The sequence below is a fragment of the Vulpes vulpes genome, chromosome 15 (assembly GCF_048418805.1).
Source record: "Vulpes vulpes isolate BD-2025 chromosome 15, VulVul3, whole genome shotgun sequence".
Lineage (NCBI taxonomy): Eukaryota > Metazoa > Chordata > Mammalia > Carnivora > Canidae > Vulpes > Vulpes vulpes.
The window spans coordinates 13,075,220-13,096,952 of NC_132794.1; the positions used below are offsets into that span (position 1 = coordinate 13,075,220).

At 44.6% G+C, this 21,733-nt stretch overlaps 1 protein-coding gene across 9 annotated transcripts in view; it reads left to right on the forward strand.

Moving 5' to 3' along the window:
- TIAM1 (TIAM Rac1 associated GEF 1) overlaps nucleotides 1–21,733 on the forward strand; it is a 474,570-nt gene that overhangs the window by 173,042 nt on the left and 279,795 nt on the right. Inside the window, exons 1-2 of one of the 9 annotated variants that reach the window (XM_072740861.1) lie at nucleotides 20,032–20,172; nucleotides 20,255–20,405. The exons of 6 other annotated variants lie outside the window; for them this stretch is intronic. The gene's annotated coding sequence lies outside the window, so the exon portion shown is untranslated. Of the gene's footprint in view, nucleotides 1–8,139; nucleotides 8,251–20,031; nucleotides 20,173–20,254; nucleotides 20,406–21,733 lie in introns of those variants that run through there. 2 more of the 9 variants (XM_072740863.1, XM_072740864.1) reach the window with 2 other exon arrangements.

The window sequence follows — 21,733 nt, forward strand, 5'->3', positions numbered from 1 at the left end:
GGGTGGGACTGTGATTCCCATTGGGTGATCAAGGAGGATTTCTCTGAGGATACATTTCACAAAGACAGGAAGGAAGTAAGGGAGGAAGCCAGATGCCTTTCTGGGAGAGAGCGGTCCAGGTCGAGGCAGGAGAAGCGCAGAGGTCCTGAGTTTCAAGTGTGCCCAGACATGTCTGGTGTGTTCAAGGAATGAAAGGAGCCTGTTGCCGCTGTTACAGCGTGAATGAGCAGGAGAGGACTAAGGGGGTCATCGCCTAACCGCGATAGGCAATGGGGGTGTGTGTGTGTTGGGATCCAGCTTACATAGGGCCCTGCAGGCCCTTGTGAGGACTTCACATTTGGACTCTGTATGGACATGATCTCACTTATTATTATTATTTTTTAATATGAGAATACTGTTGGGGAGTGGGCAGGAGCAGAGGCAGAATTAGTAAGACCAGTTGGCAGGTGGTTGTGACCAGTGTACTGGTGATGGAGCTAGTGAAAAGCAGCCAAATTCTTGATAAATTTTGAAGGGAGAGCTGATAAGATTTGCTGATGGATGGATGGGATGTGAGGTGTGAGAGCTACACGTATGTTGGGGGGGGTGAGAGGTAGCATTGGTGGACCTCGTCTGCTCCAGGGTCTGTGGGCCCTTCCTGGCTATTCAGCAAGTAGGAGGGGTTCAAGGCCAGCCGTGGGAAGGCTTGCCTATGGAGTTCTTGATTCTTTTTTTCTTTTTCTTGAAAGATTTTTATTTTATTATTTATTCATGAGAGACACAGAGAAAGACAGAGACACAGGCAGAGGGAGAAGAAGGCTCCCTGTGGAGAGCCCGATGTGGGAGTTGGTCCCAGGATCCCAGGATCACAACCTAAGCCAAAGGCAGACACTCAACCGCTGAGCCACCCAGGTGTCCCTGGAGTTCTTCATTTTTGAACGGCTTATGGGTTGCCAGATGGGTGTGCTCCCTCGTGGACAGGTCACTTCTTTTAACTCAGTGACCACAACCTGTGCCCCTGGCTCTGGCCAACTGCCAGCCACAAAAATGGCCAGCATTGGAGGAGGTGGGTGCCGAACCTCTGATGGACGACGCCCAGTTCAGAAGGCAAGCCCCACGATAGAGTCAAAGGTGCTTCTGTGAGGGAGAAACCTTGTATCTTAAGAACACAGGTTTTTTTTTTTTTTTCTTTATAAATTTATTTTTTATTGGTGTTCAGTTTGAAGAACACAGGTTCTTGAGGACTGACTCCTACTTCGTATATCTAGACTTGGTCTTGGTCTTGGAAAAATACTTCTGGATGTGAGGGGAAGACTATTCTGAGGCTCAGCGTCTTGCTGGGTAGTTTCAGATCACTCCTGTCTCTCTGCTTGTTCCTGCTACTTTCCGACAGGACTGTTTGAAGGGTTGAAGGGTGATGTTTCACTTCTCAGCACCCTGAGCACTGGACCAGGGGCAGGCAAATTAGAGCCCCTGGGCCTGGTTTTGTTGTTGTTGTTTTTTTAAAGATTTTATTCATTTATTCATGAGAGAGAGAGAGAGAGAGAGAGAGAGAGAGAGAAGCAGAGACACAGGCAGAGGGAGAAGCAGGCTCCATCCAGGGAGCCCGACACGGGATCCGATCCCGGGTCTCCAGGATCACACCCTGGACTGAAGGCGGCGCTAAACCGCTGAGCCACCCGGGCTGCCCTTTTTAGTTTCAGGTGTACAGTATAGTAATTCAGCAGCTCTGTACATCACTCTGTGCTCATCTTGATAAGTACACTCCTAAATCCCCATCACCTGTTTCCCCCACTACCCCCCCCCACCTCCCCTCTGGTGACCATCAGATTGTTCTCTAGAGTTAAGAGACTTTTTTTTGGTTTGTCCCTCTCTCTTTTTTTCCCTTTGCTTGTTGGTTTAGTTTCTCAAATTCCACACATGAGTGAAATCCTTTGGTATTTGTCTTTTTCTGACCGACTTATTTCACTTAGCATAATACTCTCTAGCTCTATCCATGTCATTGCAAATGGCAAGATTTCATTCTTTTTAATGGCTTAATAATATTCCATTATAGACACGTAGTCTTCTTTATCCGTTCATCAACTGATGGACACTTGGGCTCCTTCCATGTCTTGGCTCTTGTAGATAATGCTGCTATAAACACAGCAGTACGTGTATGCCTTTGAATTACTGTTTTGTATTTTTTGGGTAAATACCTAGTAGTGTGACTGTTGGGTCCTAGGGAAGTTTTATTTTTAACTTTCTGAGGAACCTCCATCCTGTTTTCCAGAAGGGCTGCACCAGTTTGCAGCCCCACCAGAAGTGCACAAGTTTCTTTTTTTGTCCATCCTCACCAACACTTGCTGTTTCTTATGTTTTGGATTTTTGCCATGCTCCTAGGTATGAGATGGTATTTCATTGCAGTTTTGATTTGCATTTCCCTGATGAGGAGTCCAGAGGTCTGTTTCTCTAAGTAAAATTTTAAAGACTCCATTCTTCTTCTTCTTTTTTTTTTTTTTTTAAAAGATTTATTTATTTTTTAGAGTGAGGGAGAGTGTGCATGCAAGTGGGGGGAGGGGCAGAGATGGAGAGAATCCTCAAGCAAACTCCTCATTGAGTGCAGAGCCCGATGCAGGGCTCCATCTTAAGAACCCAAGATCATGACCTGGGCCGAATCCAGGGGTCAGCTGCTTAACTGACTGAGCCACCCAAGCACCCCTATAAATAAATTTTTATTGGAACACAACCACACCTCTTGTTACCATTGTCCATGGTTGAGTTAGTGCTACATTGGAGGCAGAGTTGAGTAAATGCTTGGACAATCACCGGAAATATTTACTGTTTCATTTTTTATAGAAAGAAAGTTTGCCTACCTATAAGCTAGAAAATAAGTAGAGGGGGCACCTGAGTGGCTCTGTTGGTTAAGCGTCTGCCTTTGGCTCAGGTCATGATCTCAGGGTCCTGGGATTGAGCCCCGCATCAGCATCATTGAGCTCCCTGCTCAGTGGGGAACCTGCTTCTCCCTCTTCCTCCACCCCAGCCCCTGCTTATACACATTCTCTCTTTCTCTCTCTGTCAAATGAATGGATAAGGTCTTTAAAAAAAAGAAAAGAAGTAGAGCATGAATAAGACTATCTGCATATGGATTGCACAAAAATATTTCTTGTCAGTTATTGAAATGCTGCTCAGCCTTCGTGTGTGTGAATGTGAAATTCTATGTCTCACAAATTGTGGCTTAAAATTATTAAAATTTTACTCTTTTTTGCTCATTCTCCTACAGTTAGATGACATTATCTTTATACTTCAAAGGAAATATAATTCAGCATGGGTAGGTTCACATTTTGTTTAAAAGATTTTATTTATTTGAGCGAGATAGAGCATGAGCAGGGGGAGGGGCAGAGGGAGAGGGAGAAGCAGGCTCCCTGTGGAGCAGGGAGCCTGATGTGTTTTTTTTTTTTTTAAGATTTTATTTATTTATTCATGAGAGACACACACAGAGAGAGGCAGAGACATAGGCAGAGGGAGAAGCAGGCTCCATGCAGGGAGTCTGATGTGGGACTCGATCCCAAGGATCCCCAGATCATGCCCTGAGCCAAAGGCAGACGCTCAACCGCTGAGCCACCCAATCATCTCTCAATGTGGGGTTTGATCCCAGGACCCTGAGACTGTGACCTGAGCCGAAGGCAGACGTTTAACCGACTGGGCCACACAGGTGCCCTGAGTAGGTTCACATTTAATAATGGTCTCATTTCACTGGGAAGGTGGTTAAATATGAGTATTCAATTACTATTAGTACCAAATATTAGCATTGAATATTTGGTAATCCCAGAGTTTAGCAATTGAGTCCAGATTTGCTGTGCCCTTTTCCTTGGATGATAGAGAGCTTTCTCTTTCCTATGAATGGACGAGTATGTGGTTCGTTTTTGCCTTCGTGTGATCAAGAATTCTCTATCCTTTCAGTAAATGCCAAGGGTTTTCAAAATAAGTACACTTGTATTTTTCTCCCCTCAAATGGAACTCCGCTAGTTTTTATCTAAGTTGTTCCTTTTGTCTTTCGACTATATCGTGTGCTATGTTATTGTGGAAAGGCTGTGGAATTCTTTATGTTAAAAAAAAAAAAAAGAATGAAGAAGACTTAAAATACAGAGAACTTTTCTTTCTTAATTGCATCTTAATGTAATAAAAGCCAGAGAGTAATTATTAAAAATGATAGAAGAAAAGAATTAAAATAATAAAATTGCTTAGCAAAGATCCTGTTTCATAATGCATTCGGATATAATTGGTGTCATAATGTGTAATTAACAGTCTTTCTTTGAAGTATGAAACGTACGTTTGGGCGGGCAGGGGACCTCTTAGGACGACGTGGTGATGTCTGAATTGGTTCTTGCTGTAGCGCTTCTGAATCTGTGCAGCGATTGTAGCATCTTGCTTCCTTCCTGCCTTGTTAGTTGCTTTTTGTGGTAGATAATAAACTAAGGACTACAGGACAGAGGGTCCTCCAAGTCTTGACCAGCCAGCCACCCACGATTGCCCCGGGTTGGTCAGGTGAGAGAGGAGACAGACACCTGAACACAGACTGTGGTTTTCACTCCGACCGCAGGGTAATTCCCTGGAGAAAGACCCGGTGGAGGACTCTTTTTTGGTGCTGGTGTCAGGTGGGCCTGGAGCTTATGCTTTAAAGGGGCCGAGAAGCCTCCTTCACCTCCTTTTCTAGACCCACCCCCATCCTGGCCCCAAGGATCTTATTGCAGGTATGACCAAGAATAATGAGTCTCAGGAAAAGTGCTCCCAGGAGAAAGAGGGGGGAAGGTAATGGATTTCCAGGCTCAGAGCCTCACTTTGTCTACTGCCCCCCTTGGCTCCTGTTGACTCTTTGAGGATTGGGAGACCAGCACATTCAAGAGTGTAAATAAAAGTCCTGGCAGAGAACATTCCAGGCGGATCGGAGTTTTTGCTTGCTATTCCTTTGGTTCTAGAGTTCCTTGCCCAGGAGGTGCCCTGTGTAGGCTTCTCAGTGGGGTGGTGGGTGCTCTGCATTGCCCCCTGGTGGGGGGAACTAGCTCTGTGTGCCCGTAAAGAGGCTGATGTCAGCCGCTCTAGGGCGTCTTTTGAAAAGGGCCACTCAATGGAACTTGGGGAGGCAGCACTGGAAAGAGACTGCCTACCACTGGTCAGAGATCTGGTCAGAGATCTCCAGTCCAGATCTGGAATCCTTACCATCCTTCCAGATTTCCTCTTTGGAAAGAGCTTTTAGAATCTGTGGCATGGTCTTTGGAATGTCTTCCTCAGTGGCAAATCTTTCTCTTTTTGGGTGGTTTTGATTTTCAGTAAACTTTTTTTTTTTTTATTAGAGATTTTATTTATTTATTTGAGAAAAAGAGAGAGAGAGAGTGAGTGAGAGAGCATGTGAGTTTGGGGGAGGGGCAGAGGGAGAGGACGAGAAGCAGACTCCCTGCTGAGCAGGGAGCCTGATGCGGGGCTGGGTTCCAGGACCCTGAGATCACGACCTGAGCCAAAGGCAGATACTCAACCCACTGAGCCACGTAGGTACCCCTGATTTTCAGTAAAATTCTCAACGCCAATTGCCTCTCAGTTGGTTTCTACTTGTATTCTTGTCCACTTGATGTCTGCTCTCTACAGTGTAGTCAGAGGGCTCTAAATGGCAATCACATCTCATTACTCCTCTGCTTGGAACTTCCAGTGCCTTCTGCTACCATAGGTTTGAAAACCAGCCTCCCTGCATGGCTGCAAGGCCTCAGGTGATTTGTCCACATGCACCACCGCCCCCCTCCCCACCATTTCCTCTTAACTTTGGGCCCTTCCCCTACCTCCTTTCTGGGACTAGAATGCAACCAGCCTCAGGCCTTCCTCCTGTGTGCTGGGGAGACTCATCTTCCAGCTCAACCAGTCCTTTACTTCCTTCAAGGCTCTATTAAATGTTCCCTCCCCAGACAGGCCTCCTAGACCATCCAATACAAAGTAGCCACCCATCAACACACAATGTCCCCCAGCCCCTTCTCAGCTCCCATTACACCTCCCTAGTCTCATCATGGCATTGGGGGGCCATGGGAACTCCTGTTCTTACTCACTGGCCTGTTCATTGCCTGTCACTTCCTTGAGAGCCATGGAGTCCCAAGGTCACTTGTGGCTCAGTGCCTCGAGGCTGCCAGAGCGCAGGTGCTGTCATCCCAAGATAAGTCTACTACACACGATGAGTTCTTAGTTGGGTGATGTCTTCCCAAGATGACTACATGGAGGGAAGAGTTCTGGACTCTTACGAATTCACATGAATGCAAAAATATGTGTTCCAATTTATCTTGTTAACCAAACCAAACCAAACCAAACCAGAACAGTGTCTTTATCAAACGTCCTGTGTTGGAGTGGTCTGCAGTGCAGAAGCCTGTGATATATCGTGTGTATCCTGGGGTTTGGATGTTAGAAGCCTCCTGCTGAAACCCCGAGCACAGTATGGTTTTGCCTGGTAACTAGGAGGTTCTCACAGGATTTCTCAACCTCTGAGCTGCTGACCCTTTGAACTAGAAGCTTCTTTGTGGTACACACTGTCCTGTACACTGTTAGGTAGTTAGCAGTACCCTGGGCCTCTGTGACAGTGCATCATCCCAGCTGCGACACCCAGATTGTCACCAGATGTTGTCAGATTTCTCTGTTAGGAACCACTGGTCTAGAAACACCCACATACCCCAAAATTTTACCATTAATTTGGTACCCTCCCTTGTCATTTATCCATTTATGTGGCTCAAATTTGAAACAGTGGCATGTTATTCAGATTTGGGTTATGCTGATGACTGAAGTTTTGTTTATAATCAGCATTTGTGGTCTTAGTTTTGTTGTCATTACCCTCCCCCAACAAGGGAAGGAGGTGTTCTTTGTTAACACATTGTATGAGTTTGATACATAAAATCATAGGCTTGGCTGGAAGGAATCTTGAAGGATCTTTGGGCGCTAAATGCTCAGTTAATGTCAGTGTCTTAATTGTGTTATTCATCTTCATATTTTAAACATTTTACTTATTTATATGAGAGAGACAGAGAGAAAGAGAAAGAAGAAGTGTGAGCAGGGGGAGGAGCAGAAGGAGAAGGAGATGATCTTTGGCAGCCTCCAAGCTTAGCGCACAGTGATACAGGGTTCAATCTCGGGACCCTAAGGTCATGACCTGAGCTGAAACCAAGAGTCAGAGGCTCAACCGACTGAGCCATCCAGGAACCCCTCATCTTTGTATTTTAAAGGTGAGGAAAGTATGGCCCAACAAGGACAATGATTCACCCAAGTCATGGCTAATTGCAGAGTGTTGCTCAAATGGGTGTTTCTGGGGAATTTTCATGCACTTTTGCTTTCTATGTCTGTTGATGGTGTCATTGGCCAGCAAGCTCTTGGCAAAGGCTCTTACCTCCTCCTCCTCCTCCTCCTCCTCCTCCTCCTCCTCTTCTTCCTCCTCGGATCCCTGCTGGAGTCCAAGTGTCAAGTGCTACTGTCCTAGGTACATCCAGGATTTACCGACAAAATAGCTTTTAAAATGATGATCAGAGAGGAGGTTAGGGGAGTCAGAGAAAGTGAGGGATAGAGGAATACCTTACATGGTATAGACGTTTAGCTCTACAGGGGACATGGAAATGCAAAGGAAATAAAAAGAGAAGGATGAAGAAGTCCTGAAAAAAGGAACCAAAGGATCAGCTGAATGCAATGTGTGGATCCTATTTAGATTTTGATTTGAACAGACCCACTCTAGATGTGTGTGTGTGTGTGTGTGTGTGAGAGAGAGAGAGAGAGAGAGAATACTAGAGACATTTAGAAAGTAAATGGAAAATTAGTAGCAGAGAGGAATTTTTGGTATAAAAATAATGTGTTGATATTTAAGAAAAAGGTCCCTCTCTTTTAGCGATATATATTATGTATTTATGGATGGCATAATCTGATATTTGAGATTTTCTCCAACACGAAGAATCCAGTGTGGGCGGGTTATAGTGAAACAGTATTGAATAGTTGAAGTTGGGTTATGGGTACATGGGGATTATGTAACCATGATAAAAATTATCACAGTAAAAATTTAAAAAAAAATTGGAAGCTGATCAACTTTAGTAAATTGCACAGTTCTTTGCAGTTTTAAAAAAAATGTAAATACAGTATGAGACATTTGTCAATTTTGTCATCTCATCTCAGAGAGAATCTTCCGAGCCCAGCAGACGCTGCCAGTTTTGCTGGCAAGGTCCCTTTGTCTGGAGCTACAGGCGGATGTGGGAACCAGGGCTGGAGGAAGCTTGTCCTCACCAGGTAGGCAGGGAGGCTGATTCCATGTCACTCGTCACCAGGTCTCGCCCTGTCTGTGCCTGGGGTGTCCCTGGGGAGAGGTGGTGATGCAGGCTGGCAGGGTCCGAGGACCCAGAGGCAGTCCCACAGGACCAGCCAAGAGGGTTCTTGGCTTTGCATAGGATAGAAATCAAATGCGAGCCAAGGGGAAGTGAGAATAGTATTTATTGAAGATACAGAGCAGATACAGAGCATCTGGAAGACTCAGAAAGGAGAGGAGAGCTAGTGACGTCTTTGCTTGGGGTCTAGGGTTTTCATTGAGGATTATGGTGAAGTGTACGTGTCATTTCTATGGACCAACTCCCCTCCCTCGCCCCCCCCACCAGATATTTTATTATTTAAATATCATATAAAGAAAACATGTTTTTAATAAAAACCATGCAGAGTAAAAATGAAACTTCCTTTCCTTCTGTTTCCCCCATCAATTTCATTGCCCTTTCCAGAAATAACCATTTATGATAAAGTGAAGGGTATCTTTTTAGGTTTTTTGCTTGTTTGTTTTTTGCTATTACCTTCAAGACAGGGTTTTTAACAATGCTAAAAAAAAAATTTGAAGCAGTCACAGAAAGTTGGGAGTACAGTCCAAGGGAGCTTTCTCCTCTGCCCTCCCAGAAGCCTTGAGAACACGTTACTGACTGATGCTCCATCATCTTGGAATTCTTAGTTGGTTTTCCTGCAGTCACCACAACGTCAGGAAATTAACACTGACGTTACCACCTCCTGATCCTCAGACCCCAGTCAGATCTCGCCTGTTCTCATAAAGACCTTTATAAGCAAAAGGATCTAGTTCCAAATCATATGCTGCATTTCCCTTGTCCTGTCTCTGAGTACCTGTTGTGAGCTTTGCCCTGTTCCAAACCCTTGCAGTTGATCAGCAGAAAATAGAGGCAGAAACCTGTCATCGTGAGGCTTGCATTCTATCAGGGGAGACAGAAAAACAGTAAGCATGACGAGTACTAAATGTTGTAGAATGGCAGAAGGGGCTCGATGCTGTAGATAAAAGTATAGCAGGGCACATGGCAACTGGCATGCGATTTTATTTTATTTTATTTTATTTTATTTATTTTATTTTATTATTTTTGAAAGATTTTATTTATTTATTTATGAGAGATACAAAGAGAGAGAGAGAGAGAGAGAGAGGCAGAGAAACAGGCAGAGGGAGAAGCAGGCTCCACACAAGGAGCCCGATGTGGGACTCGATCCCAGGTCTCCAGGATCACGCCTTGGGCTGAAGGTGGCACTAAACCGCTGAGCCACCCAAGCTGCCCTGGTGTGCGATTTTAAATGCGTTGGGACTTCTGCGCAAACCCCAGGGAGAAATAGAGGAAGGACATTCTGGAAATAGATGGTGAGAGCCAGTGCGGAGGCTCTTTTTTTTTTTTTTGCATTTTAATCCTTTTATTTCCTGATCATAGTGTATATGAAAAAAGTTAGAAGATACACAAAAAAGTACATGAATATAAAGTATCTGGACATTTTCTAAAGATATGAGAGTGTTGAGAAAGTCATTTCCATATTCTGATCAGTGACCAACTTTGTTTCTGTTAGAGCTGTTCTATTAAAAGCTACAACATAAACAGTAAAACCAAAGTTACTCTTACACACATTTACTGGAAGTGCCAATTTCAAGAGGCTAAAGTGTTTTAAGCCCCAAAGAAATCCTAAAAAGGATTTATCTACTCAGTCATTTTTGCCACACAGCAAGCAGGGATGATCTACCAGCAGTTAGATTTCCTGTACCTTGGCTTGGTACAGAAAATAGAGGGGAGGACCTGCTGCTCTGACTTCCTTGGTCAAGACATCCTCTGCAAATGTCTTATCAGCATTCATCAGCTAGTCAAGAAGAGGAGCCTTAAAAAAAAAAAAAAAAAAAAAAAAGAAGAGGAGCCTTATGAACTGTAATCTGGTATGGTTAAACTGTTCTTTCTACATTTTTAAATAACATTTTAAGGTGACTTATGACTGTTAGCCTGGTCCTTCAAACAAGGTCACTCCGACAAGTCATATTTTGTGATTCATATTCTGTCAAACAGATACTATATTTTCTCTCAATTACTAGGTTTTACTGATCAGTGTTCTTCTTCCAGTACCTTCCACTTTTATGGAAATGTCTACAGTTTTGTATTTGTTTCACTCTAGTTTGATTTTTGGGATTTGTAACAAGTGTACTTAAGGCCATCATTTTCTTCTGAGCATCCTGGCGTGTCTGAGCAAGGCGAGGCCAGGTAAGGTGGGCCAGATCCTTCAGTCTTGGAGGCCAGTTAGTTACCCCACCCTACCTCCCCTTTGGGCTTCTTCCCCCCTCCCCCAAGATTTGATTTATTTATTTTAGAGAGAGAGAGTATGTATGAGTGGCAGGGGGGGCAGAGGGAAAGAATCTCAAGTAGACTCTGCGCTGAGTCTGGAGCCCATCGTGGGGTTTGATCTCATGACCCAGAAATCATGACCTGAGTTGAAACCAAGAGTTGGACACTTACCCAACTGAGCCACGCAGGTACCCCAGCATGTTTGGCCTTTGAGGACTTAACCCAGCCTGTCTCCTTCAAGGGTGCTTACTCTGGAGCAGATATCATTTTAAGCACTAAAAAATTACTTGACGAGATAATCATCAGGAGCAATCTTGGGCGATAGGTACCGTTATTTTCCCATTTTATGAATGAAGAAACTGGGATACAGAGAAAATATGTAACTTGCCCACGGCCACCCAGCTGGGAAGTGCTGGGGCTCAGTCCCAGGCATTTGATTCCAGTATGTGGGCTCTCACCTACCTTGTTATGGACACAAGTCCGTACCTGACTTCTCTCCTGAACTTGAGCCCAATTGCTCCGATTTCTGAGAGATGAGTATCAAGTAACCACAAACTTAGGATCTCAAGACGGCACACACTTCCCATCTCGCTGTTCCGTGGGTCAGGAGTCTGGGCACCATGGAGAGGGTTTGAAGGCTGTAGTCAAGGTATGGGCAGCTGCATTCTCAGCTGGCGGCTGGCCTGGGGAAGAGACGGCCTCCAAGCTTGCTCATGTGGTCAGCAGAACTCATTTCCTTGTGGTCACATGGGACTGAGGGCCCTAGATTATTTTTTAAAGATTTTATTTATTTATTCATGAGAGACACAGAGAGAGAGGCAGAGACACAGGCAGAGGGAGAAGCAGGCTCCATGCCGGGAGCCCGATGTGGGACTCGATCCTCAGACCCGGGATCACGCCCTGAGCCAAAGGCAGATGCTCAACAGCTGACAGGGCCCTAGATTCTTGACAGCTCAAGAATCTGGGGGCCACTCTCCCCTCCTAGCAGCCATCCACACTTCCTGCCATGGGGCCCCCCTCTCAGCAGTTCACAGTGTGGCACTTTGCTTTTTAAAGGCCCTGCCTGCTGAGACAGAATCTTCTATGATGAAGGGTAATCAGGAGGTGATGCCCTATCACCTTTGCTGTATTCCATTGGTTAAATTCAGCTCACAGGCCCTACCCACAATCGAGGTGGGGGTTGAGCGGGCGTTGTACAAGGGCGAGGGTCAGCGGGGGTGGGGAGGTCCCCGCAGAATGTGCCCTCTATAGAGCAGCTCACTGATCTGGGAACCTCAACTTGAAACCAGATTCATTTCTCCTCCTCCAACCCCCACATACCTATTAGCACAACCACTAGTCTTCCAGCACCTGATTTTTATCCTGATGGTTCATGTTGACATCTCTTTTTGTCATTTTGTTATTCTTTCGCTTACTGAGCCCTTAAATTTTCCTTGAAATGCTTTTGAAATGTCTTCCTAAACTGTGACTTTTGAATCCCTCTCTCCTTCTTTGTCTCTGTCTCTGTCTCTCTCTCTCTCTCTCAGACACACACACATGCGTTGAGCCGCCCTAGAGTCTGGCCTAATCTTCCCTAGCCTGATTGTCCAACCTTTACCCAATGAGCAAGTTGCCTCATTCTCGAATTTCTGCCCTAATAGTTCAAAGCTTGTCTGTCCCTCCAGGAGTGTCCTCGGCAGCGCCCTCTGGTTATCCACCCCTCCCAAGCCCTTTTGATTTTTCCCTTCTCTGAACTCTGCTTACACCTGGTGCTTTTCACCAACCCCCCAACCCCACCCCCCATGTTGAAATCATCAGGGTCACTTGAATTGGATCGTTCACCCATGTGTAGCCTTGGCTAGCTTCCTGATACACAGTACTTTTTTTTTTTTAATTAAAGTAATGTGGGGTGAATGATTTTGCATTAAAAAATTCATGGGAAAAATACAATTTACTCAATCAAGCATGCGCTTTGGCCGTCTGAGTCACCGAGTCCACCTGTCCCCGTGGCTGGCTCTGGCTCTGGCTGCAGTTGGGCCTCCCAGACAGCGGCAGGCATGACTGATGGCCAGGCAGCAGAGTGCCCATGGCTGTGACACTGTGACAGTCTCCCCGGCTGAGCCGTGCCTGCTGCCCGAGGCCTGATTCGTGCTCATAGGGATCTTTAGTAGGAGTGGAGGCCAGGGGACTCTACTGGGTTGAGTTGGACTCTCTGACCCCAAAAACTCATGCCCAGAATTTGCGGATTTGCCAGCCCATCTTATTTTGGTTGCCCATGCCTTCTGAGAGCTGCCACAGTTCTGCATGTGGAGTCCTGAGTGATGGGGGAGCTGTCGTCCCAGAGCTGGAGCTGGGAGCCACACACCACCGTAGTTGGCCTCTGTCCTTGGGCTTCTCTACGGTGTCCTTCTAACTCAGATTCTGTCCTCTAATCTTGGCCCATATAGATGTTTTAGTAGTAACCAGTGTTTCTTGCATGTTTATATTGGGGCCTGTTAACACTTTCAGTGCTGTGATGGTTGATTTTTATGTGTCAACTTACCTGGGCCACCTGGTGCCCTGATGTTTGGTCCAAATATTTTTCTGAGTGTTTCTCTGAGGATTTTTTGTTTTCTTAAAGGTTTATTTATTCAAGAGAGAGTGAGTGGGGGAGAGTACCGGGTGAGGAGCAGAGGGAGAGGGAGAGGGACTCTTTTAAGCAGACTCTGCACTGAGCGTGGAGCCCGACACGAGGCTCGATCTCACGACCCTGAGATCATGACCTGAGACAAAACCAAGAGTTGGACGCTTAACTGACTGAGCCACTGAGGGAGCCCTTTCTGAGGATGTTTTTGAATTGATAAACTAAGTAAAGCAGATTGCCTTCCTCATGTGGGTGGGCTTTGTCCAATTAGTTAAAGACCCGAATAGAACAAGAAACTGACCCTCTCCCAAATAAGGGGGGATTTCCTCCTGCCTGACTATCTTCAGAGTGGGACTTGAGTCTTTTTCCTGCCTTTGGCCTTGGACTGGAACTATACCCTTTGCTCTCTTGGGTCTTTAGCTTGCTAGTGGCAGATCTTGGCTTTATCAGCCTTCATAACTGTGTGAACCAATTCTTTAATAAATCTCCCTGTCTCTCTCTCTCTCCCTCTCTCTCGCTCTCTCTCCTTCTCTTTGTGTGTGTATATATATAGTATATAGATATATCTAGACACACATTTTTTTTCTATTTTTATTTTTTATTATTTTTATTTTTTTTTAATTTTTATTTATTTATGATAGTCACAGAGAGAGAGAGAGAGGCAGAGATACAGGCAGAGGGAGAAGCAGGCTCCATGCACCGGGAGCCTGACGTGGGATTCGATCCCGGGTCTCCAGGATTGCGCCCTGGGCCAAAGGCAGGCGCCAAACCGCTGCGCCACCCAGGGATCCCTTTTTTTCTATTTTTAAAAATTAAAAACCTATTTCTCCTGTACCTCTGGAGACCCCTGACTAATACAGTGCTCATGCCGGGTCACTGCCCATCGCCTCATTTCTCAGGTCAGCAGTCACCTGACTGCTGTTCCCACGGATGCTACAAGGAGGCATCTGAACCATAGTCTTTTTAATTCCATTTGGTTTCCCCGCTCCTTCGTCTCTGACCCCACAGCTCACTTTTGATACAGATCATTCTCACATCCCTCCTCCTCATCTAATTCCTTTTCGGTGGCTTCAGGAACGTTTCTTTCTCTCTTTCTCTGCTTGTTCCATCTTCCCTGGTCTTTTCTCATTTTCTCTTCCCTTGCTTTCCTTTTTTTCTTATTTTCCTATTTAGGATCCATAATGTCCCTAGTCATTGTGGTTTATAAAGGTTCATGGTGATAATGGTATTGAAGATAACTTCACCTGAATTTTTTTTTTTTAAGATTTTATCCATTTATTCATGAGAGACAGAGAGGCAGAGACATAGGCAGAGGGATAGCAGGCTCCCTGTGGGGAGCCTGATGCAGGACTGGATCCTGGGACCCCAGGATCATGCCAAAGACAGACACTCATCCACTGAGCCATCCAGGTGCCCCTGCACCTGAAATTCATTCTTTCTTTCTTTCTTTCTTTCTTTCTTTCTTTCTTTCTTTCTTTCTTTCTTTTTTTAAGATTTTTATTTATTCATTCATGACAGACACACACACACACACACAGAGGCAGAGACACAGGTAGAGGGAGAAGCAGGCTCCATGCAGGGAGCCCGGCTCAGGACTCAATCCCAGGTCCCCAGGATCACACCCCAAGCCGAAGGTGGTTCTAAACCGCTGAGCCACCCGGGCTGCCCTGCACCTGAAATTCTTAATGATGAATGAGGCCACAGGTCTCAGGCCCACTCCAGAATTTCCAGCAGTGACTCTGGCCCCCCTGTTTTTTCCTGTTTTAATCTGGTTTTCTTCATGCAGCGGCTTTTATGATGAATAAAGTATTGCCTTTTGAACTTTTCGATCTCACTTTAATTTGACTGCAAGCTTTGTAACTTTTCTGTTTTTAGCATTTTTCATTGAAGGTGTGCAGCCCATCTGTGACATTTGGGATCTAAAGGCTACAGGGGGTTGGCTGAGGGGGACCTGGGTGCTGCTGTGAGGCCCTTCCTTGGAGCGGAAGGCCTTTCTGGTCTTACTTCCTGACTATGGTGAATGAATACCTCTCATTGGCATGTTGGGGATGCTCCGTGTTTATTCCCTGTGTCTTTTGCCTTCTCTGCATTTTTTTTTTTTTTTATTCATACTTCGGCTCTCCCTGGTCTTCACTCAGGAGCACCCATCATCTTGCACTTGGTCACGCCATGTGATGCCGCCAAGGAAGCCCGTGTGCAAGCTTCACCTGCAGGCCCAATGAGCTCCATGAGAATAAACGTGGTACATTGTAGGGACAGATGGTATGGTGTGTGCTGCCTCTGCCCCTGGGCTGGATGTTTGGGTCATGATACATGGGATAGCCAGAACTTACCTACTACCAGTCTTTGCTAGATAATCACAAGAGGTTGCTTATGATTTTTAGCTGCAGGAATTGTGCAGAGTTAGTTTAAAAAACAAAATAACAAAAAAATTGTCCTGAAACTACCCTCCCCAAACTCAAGCCAAAAATACAACCAACAAAATGCCAGTCTCCTCTTTGTTGTGCTCTTTCCCCTGGCTGCCTGGTTTCCCTGGGTCAGGTTGGGTGAATTGATAAATTCAGTGGATTTAGGCCAACTCAGGAAGTAATGGATGGTGGTGTTAACGATTGGATTTTTAGAAGGATTCGGGATATTGTAGGTCTCTTAGGAAGAGAACACACTTTCGGATGTTGCCAGGAGTTTGGGTGTCTGAAATCTCTGCCAGGGAGGTGGTGAGGGGGCAATATGTATGACAAGAGTCAGAATTCTAGGTAACTGCTAAAGGTCTGAGTGAGTCTCCTTTAATTGGAATTGTAGACAACATCCAGAATGGCAAGGGGAGCTTAACATTTCCTTGATTTACTAGACCATTTTCCACAAAATTGGCGCCTTCCATGAAGGAGTCTTCTGGAGCAAGCATTGCCCCTCCTTTAGCAAAACCCAAATGTAATATAATAGAGCTGTGGTCAAAGAACATTCTAGAAGACACTTGTATGAACCACAGTAAGGCTTGTCATGGCATTACAGAATGTTAAAGCCAGCAGGCACATAGTGATAAAATGAATTTAGATCCTTTATTTTACAGATTAAGGAACTGAGGCCCTTGGAATTCAAGTGTTTTGCTCAAAGTCAAGATCCATTCATCACCATATTCTGTTTCTCACATTAGCCTATGACGTTTGATGCCACCCTATGCTGGGTGGCATTTCCCACAGAAACACTATCTAGTTGTTACTGATCATAAAATTGTCTATAGCAAAAGTGGTAGTTGAATAAGTATTCTTTTATTCTTAGAAAAGGTTGCTGGCATATATATTTTTTATTGTTTAATAGTTAGTAGCAGACTCCAGTTGATTTGGATATTGGATCATTATTTATCTGAGGTTCTGATAAACAGTTCAGTCTCATTTTCCTCAAGTTGACAAATTTTGCCTCAGTGCTTGTGGGGAATGTAAATATGAAATTAATATTGTAGCAATTAGTCATCTATCCCGAATTTTTTCCTTGTACATTCCCAGAGCATAAGCATGAAATTCATTAGTCGTGACCCCCTATGCTTTAAAACCATCGTGGCATTGTGGATTTATTTCACTCCTCCTTTGGAATTTAATGTAGCAAGGAGTTTAGTAGAAACCTGCCATCTTTTTTTCTTTAAGATTTTATGTATTTATATGGGAAAGAGAGAGAGAGCAGGAGTGGGGAGGGCAGAGGGAGAGAGAGAAGTAGACTCCGCTGAGCAGGGAGCCTGATGTGGGGCTTGAACCTAGGACCCTGGGATCATGACCTGAGCCAAAGGCAGTTGCTTAACTGACTGAGCCCCCAGGTGCCCCAGAACCAAAGTATTGATCTACTACTTTTAAATCAGGAAGCTGTATTCCTCAGTTGCTGTTTTCCTGTGTTGGTGTAGGCTCTCCGTGCTACGCTTTGCACGGCGGGATGAGCCAATGCAAATTCTAAATTGTCAGTGCCTCTGCTTAGGAGACTGTATTAAAGTCATTTGACAACCACTGGTGTAATTTCTGCCGTGGTGTCGTTAACACTGTTAGTCTAAACACAGGTCCCAGTTGCTGGGAGCTGAAGGGATTAGGATCGATTTTCCGGAATTTTTCACTTAATGAAATCCCATCAATTTCTACCCTCCCGGCTGTTTTAACTTGAGACCAAGGAGGGCCCAGGGATGAACGGTTTATAGACTGTGGCTTCTCTCTGGCTTTCTGGGAGGTAGCAGTACATGAGGTCCAGCTTTCTTGAAATGTGTTGTGAATGACTTGCATGGGAGCCAGCTCTGTCTGATGTCTTAAATTACATAACAGGTCAGATTTATGTTGCCCTCAGGGAATTCCAAATCCTAGTTTTTTAGGGATTTGCAAGAGGGGTAGGGATATGGTTAACTTACTTGAGAAGGAGTTACTTGGGAAACCATAATAATTCAGGGCTCAATGGAGAAACCATGGCTATGCAGTAGGTTTTTTTTTTTTTATTCCCTTTTTTTTTTGTTCCAGATAAGCCTGTCAGAGATTGTACTTTGAGAGCTGAAAGAAATTCGCAATTTAAGGCCACAAAAATCTAAGGTCTGGGGATTTTATTCCAGCATTGGTGGTAGGGAGGGGTCAGGTGAATTTATTATAAGAGGACATTTGAACTGATCGAGTAGGACTTGCTGGCCAACCAAGTCTACAATGGGTGAATCAGCAAGGGAAAGGAAGTGGCTGGAAGCAGAAGAGGGCACTGAAGGAATATTAATGCTTCACTCTACGTGATTATTTGTTAAAAAGCCATTTCGATGAAATCAACCCCCTTTTTCCAAGAGCAAAGCAATAAACTAGGGAGGATAAAGAGAAGAATGGTTGATGGGACTGAACTCAGTTCTGAAGTGTTTGGACTGTAGGGACATGTGACTCTCTCAGGTGAGGGTCTTGTGGGAAATGGTTACCTGCCCCCCCTTCCCATTGTCTTATAATGTCTGGGGAGCTGGCCCTGAAATGTCTGTTCATATTCCTGACCCATTACTGGAGGGTCTAATTACTCCCAGTGACTACAGGCAGTTGGAGAATCTGACAGGCCTGGCCATGCCCCACATTGGGCTCTTGTGTAACCCGTTCCTTTCCATAGTTTTCTTTCCTTTGTTCTTCAGAGTTAAAGCTCTGATGGGAAGTGTAAGAGTCTAGGATTTCCCACTTTTTAGGTAGAGATGGTCTCTGCTTAAATTACTCTAAGGTAGTGAAAAGTTGCTCTCAATCCTGGATAACATCTATGTACAGAGACACAGTTGAATTTGGTATTTTGTATATTAGTTCACTGAAACACTGAACCGTACCTGAACCTGACTGAGTCCTGGCTCTCTAAGTATCTGGCTGGGTGGTCTGCCGTGGTAGGGTACTTCTCCCCCTTCAGCTTGTTTTCCTTTCTACATCTCAGGGGGTTTGTTAACATGCAGAATTCCAGCGCCCTACCTTGACCAAGTCTCTCCTCTGGACCTGATTTTAACCAGCTCTCATTAATTGGGTTCTATTTTTGACTAGGTCTCGACTCTTTGACCTGCCCAGCTAGTCTTCGCAAAGAATCCTGCTGAATTATCCCTACCCTTGATATCTGATCAAATTCCCCATCCCCCACCTTTTATGTCCTGGGCCTACCTTTAGCAAGAATCCTATTATGCCAGCTTAGCAGGAATCGCCCTGGATGTCTCTTTGTCCTGATTTTTCTGTCCATTGACCCCCCTCACCCTGCTCCTCTGCCATAAATCCCCACTTGTCCATGCTATATTTCAGTTTAACCTCTCCCCTATTGCAATCCTCCTATTGGTAATCCTTTTTTTCCCACTATTTTTAGATTTTATTTATATTCAAGTTAACATATAATGCATTATTAGTTTCAGGGGTAGAATTTAGTGATTCATCAGTTGCACGTAACACCCAGTGTTCATTCCATCACGTGCCCTTCTTAAAGCCTATCATCTAGTTACCCCATCCCCCCCCACCTCCCCTTCAGAGATCCTCAGTTTGTTCCCAGAGTTAAGATCTCCTCCTATCGATAATCTTAAATAAGGTCTTCCTTACCATTTTAGCAGCTGTCAGAATAGTTTTTTCTTTAACAGCCTCTAGAGTCTTCTTGATATGTTCAGATATCTATGCATTATTGGCCAGGGAAGGCTGACTTCTGAAAGAAAATCCAAAATCATAGTGGCCAACAAAACTTTATTTCTTAGCCACACAAAGTTCTCTCCCAAATGTGATTCCAGGACCTGGTGTCCTTTTGTACTATGGCTTTGTCACCTCCAACACGTGCCCTCCTTGGGTCACCATATTCCTGTGAGTCAAATCATGGGAAGGGAAGGAGCACAAAGGCTACACATTTTATCGGCTAGAATCAAGTCACATGGACACATTTCTCTTTAAAGGATGCTGAGAAATGTAGGCCAGAGGAAGAAGGAATAAGCTTGTTGAGCACCAGCCCGCCTGTCTTCATTTTAAATAAGTGTCCACGTAATTCTGATGGAGGGGTTGCTTGGGCCATACCACCCTGTACGAAATGATTGCCATCTAGACCCAAGGTTCTATGATCCTGTCACGCTGGGATTATTCACACAGAAAAAAGTGAATCCTTCCAAAGTGAAGAGAGAAGTTGAGCAAGCAAAATCCCAGTTGGTTTTTCTGCACATATTCTAGGTTTGGAAGAATGTATTGACTTGTTCTGACCAGCTGATTAAATGGTCAAGGTTATCAGCTCTTCTTCCCCATGGTCCATAATTGTCTTGTTGACATTCTTCTGCTTCCAGAACAAACTAGGATGTTACCTTCTGATGCCTCATTACATAATGGAGTGCTGGGGGCCAGAATGGGGAGCACAGGAAGTGTGCTTGTTTCCCTTAGCAACGAACTACAGTGAATGGTTTCTGTCTTTTATTTGTCTCTTTAAATCCATTGAAGACATAAGGATTTTATTAACCTCTTCTGCTTGGAATCACTGATCTGGGACCGTGAAAACTCTCATAGGGTTTGTTATTGATTTGATCATTTATGTTGTGATTTTTATTTTTATTTATTTATTTTTTAAAAAGATTTTGTATATTTGACAGAGAGAGAGCACAAGCAGGGGGAGCAGCAGGCAGAGGAAGGGGGAGAAGCAGGCTCCCCAGTGAGCAGGGAGCCCGATGTGGGACTTGATCCCAGGACCACAGCATCATGACCTGAGCTGAAGGCAGATGCCTAACCGACTGAGCCACCCAGGTACCCCATGTGTTGTAATTTTTAAATGGGCCAAGTTTATTTTATTTTTGTGTCAGGGATCGGGTAGGGACAATCATGGGGCTGGGGAGGGACAGTGTATAGTGATGAGTTTTTCCTTAACTCGAGCAAGGAAAGCTGGTGAGTGAGAAGAAATAGTTTGGATCTGTATGAGCTATGGTTTGGGCAAATTGCAGTCCTATGGGGAAATTAGATCGTGAATATGGAGGCTCTGAATGAGACTCTTTTGGGTTTCTAATTTCTCAATACCATCCGTTGCTAAGCTACTGGCACATATAACACAGGCTAGTGGATGCTGTCTAGATTGAATATAGCACTGGCATCAAACAGGAGTAGCTAGCATTAATAGACTACTTTCTGCCTATAGTCTTGGTTATTATTTGCTCATCCTAACAACACTAGAAGGTATTAGTGCGATTTTATCCCTGTTCTACCAGCTGAGGGAAGCTGAGGCTGAGGCCCAGGGAGCTGAGTAACTGTGCAAGGCTCCATTGTGGAGAATCAAGACCCTGCTCACAATCAGAAGTAGAAGTAACCCATGCTTTTCTTCTTTCTCAGTTGGATTTGTTCTGCATTAGCCCTTATATTCTTATACAACCAGTGGCTTTTGGAGAGAGCCTTCTCTCTTTCTCGTTCTTTGCACAGAGATTACATGGTGCAGAAGAAAGTGGTTCCACTTCCTTTCATGAAAATTATGATTTGGGGGTTAGCATTCAGCACTGCCAGCTTTTTGAGGCTGTGTGGGTAGTGTCAGCTCTGTTTCTTACCAGCCTTTGATGATGTACATACAGCTTGCTGCAATAGTATAGGAAGTTTATAATTAATGACTAGTCAATTATGTTTCTTTTTAGGGATCATTTCATAGAATGTTAGCAGTCAAATGCATTTTAAAGAATAGAATACGTTTGGGTTCTTGTTATTTTTCTTATAGTCAAGGGCAGATGGCTCTGGGTCTCTTGGCAGGCAAGTTTCAAACATTGCACCCATCCCCACCTCCTGTCCAGCTATTTTTGGTGAATTAATGGAAGTGGCAAATACCCATTCCCAACCCATGGCAGACATCATCAATCAACTGTAGCACTTTTTCCTGGACATGACATCAGGTGAACACTATCAGTCGATCATAGTTACCAAAGTAGTTGAGACCAAATTCTCAGTCCTGGTTGGCCATATCCCTGCCTTTATTATCAAATACCTAAATGGTTAATGCAATCAGAGGTTCTCAACTGGAGATGAAATTGCCCTCTTGGAGATATTGGCAATGTCTGGAATTAGTTCGGCTGTCACAACTTGGGGGACTTTGTTACTGA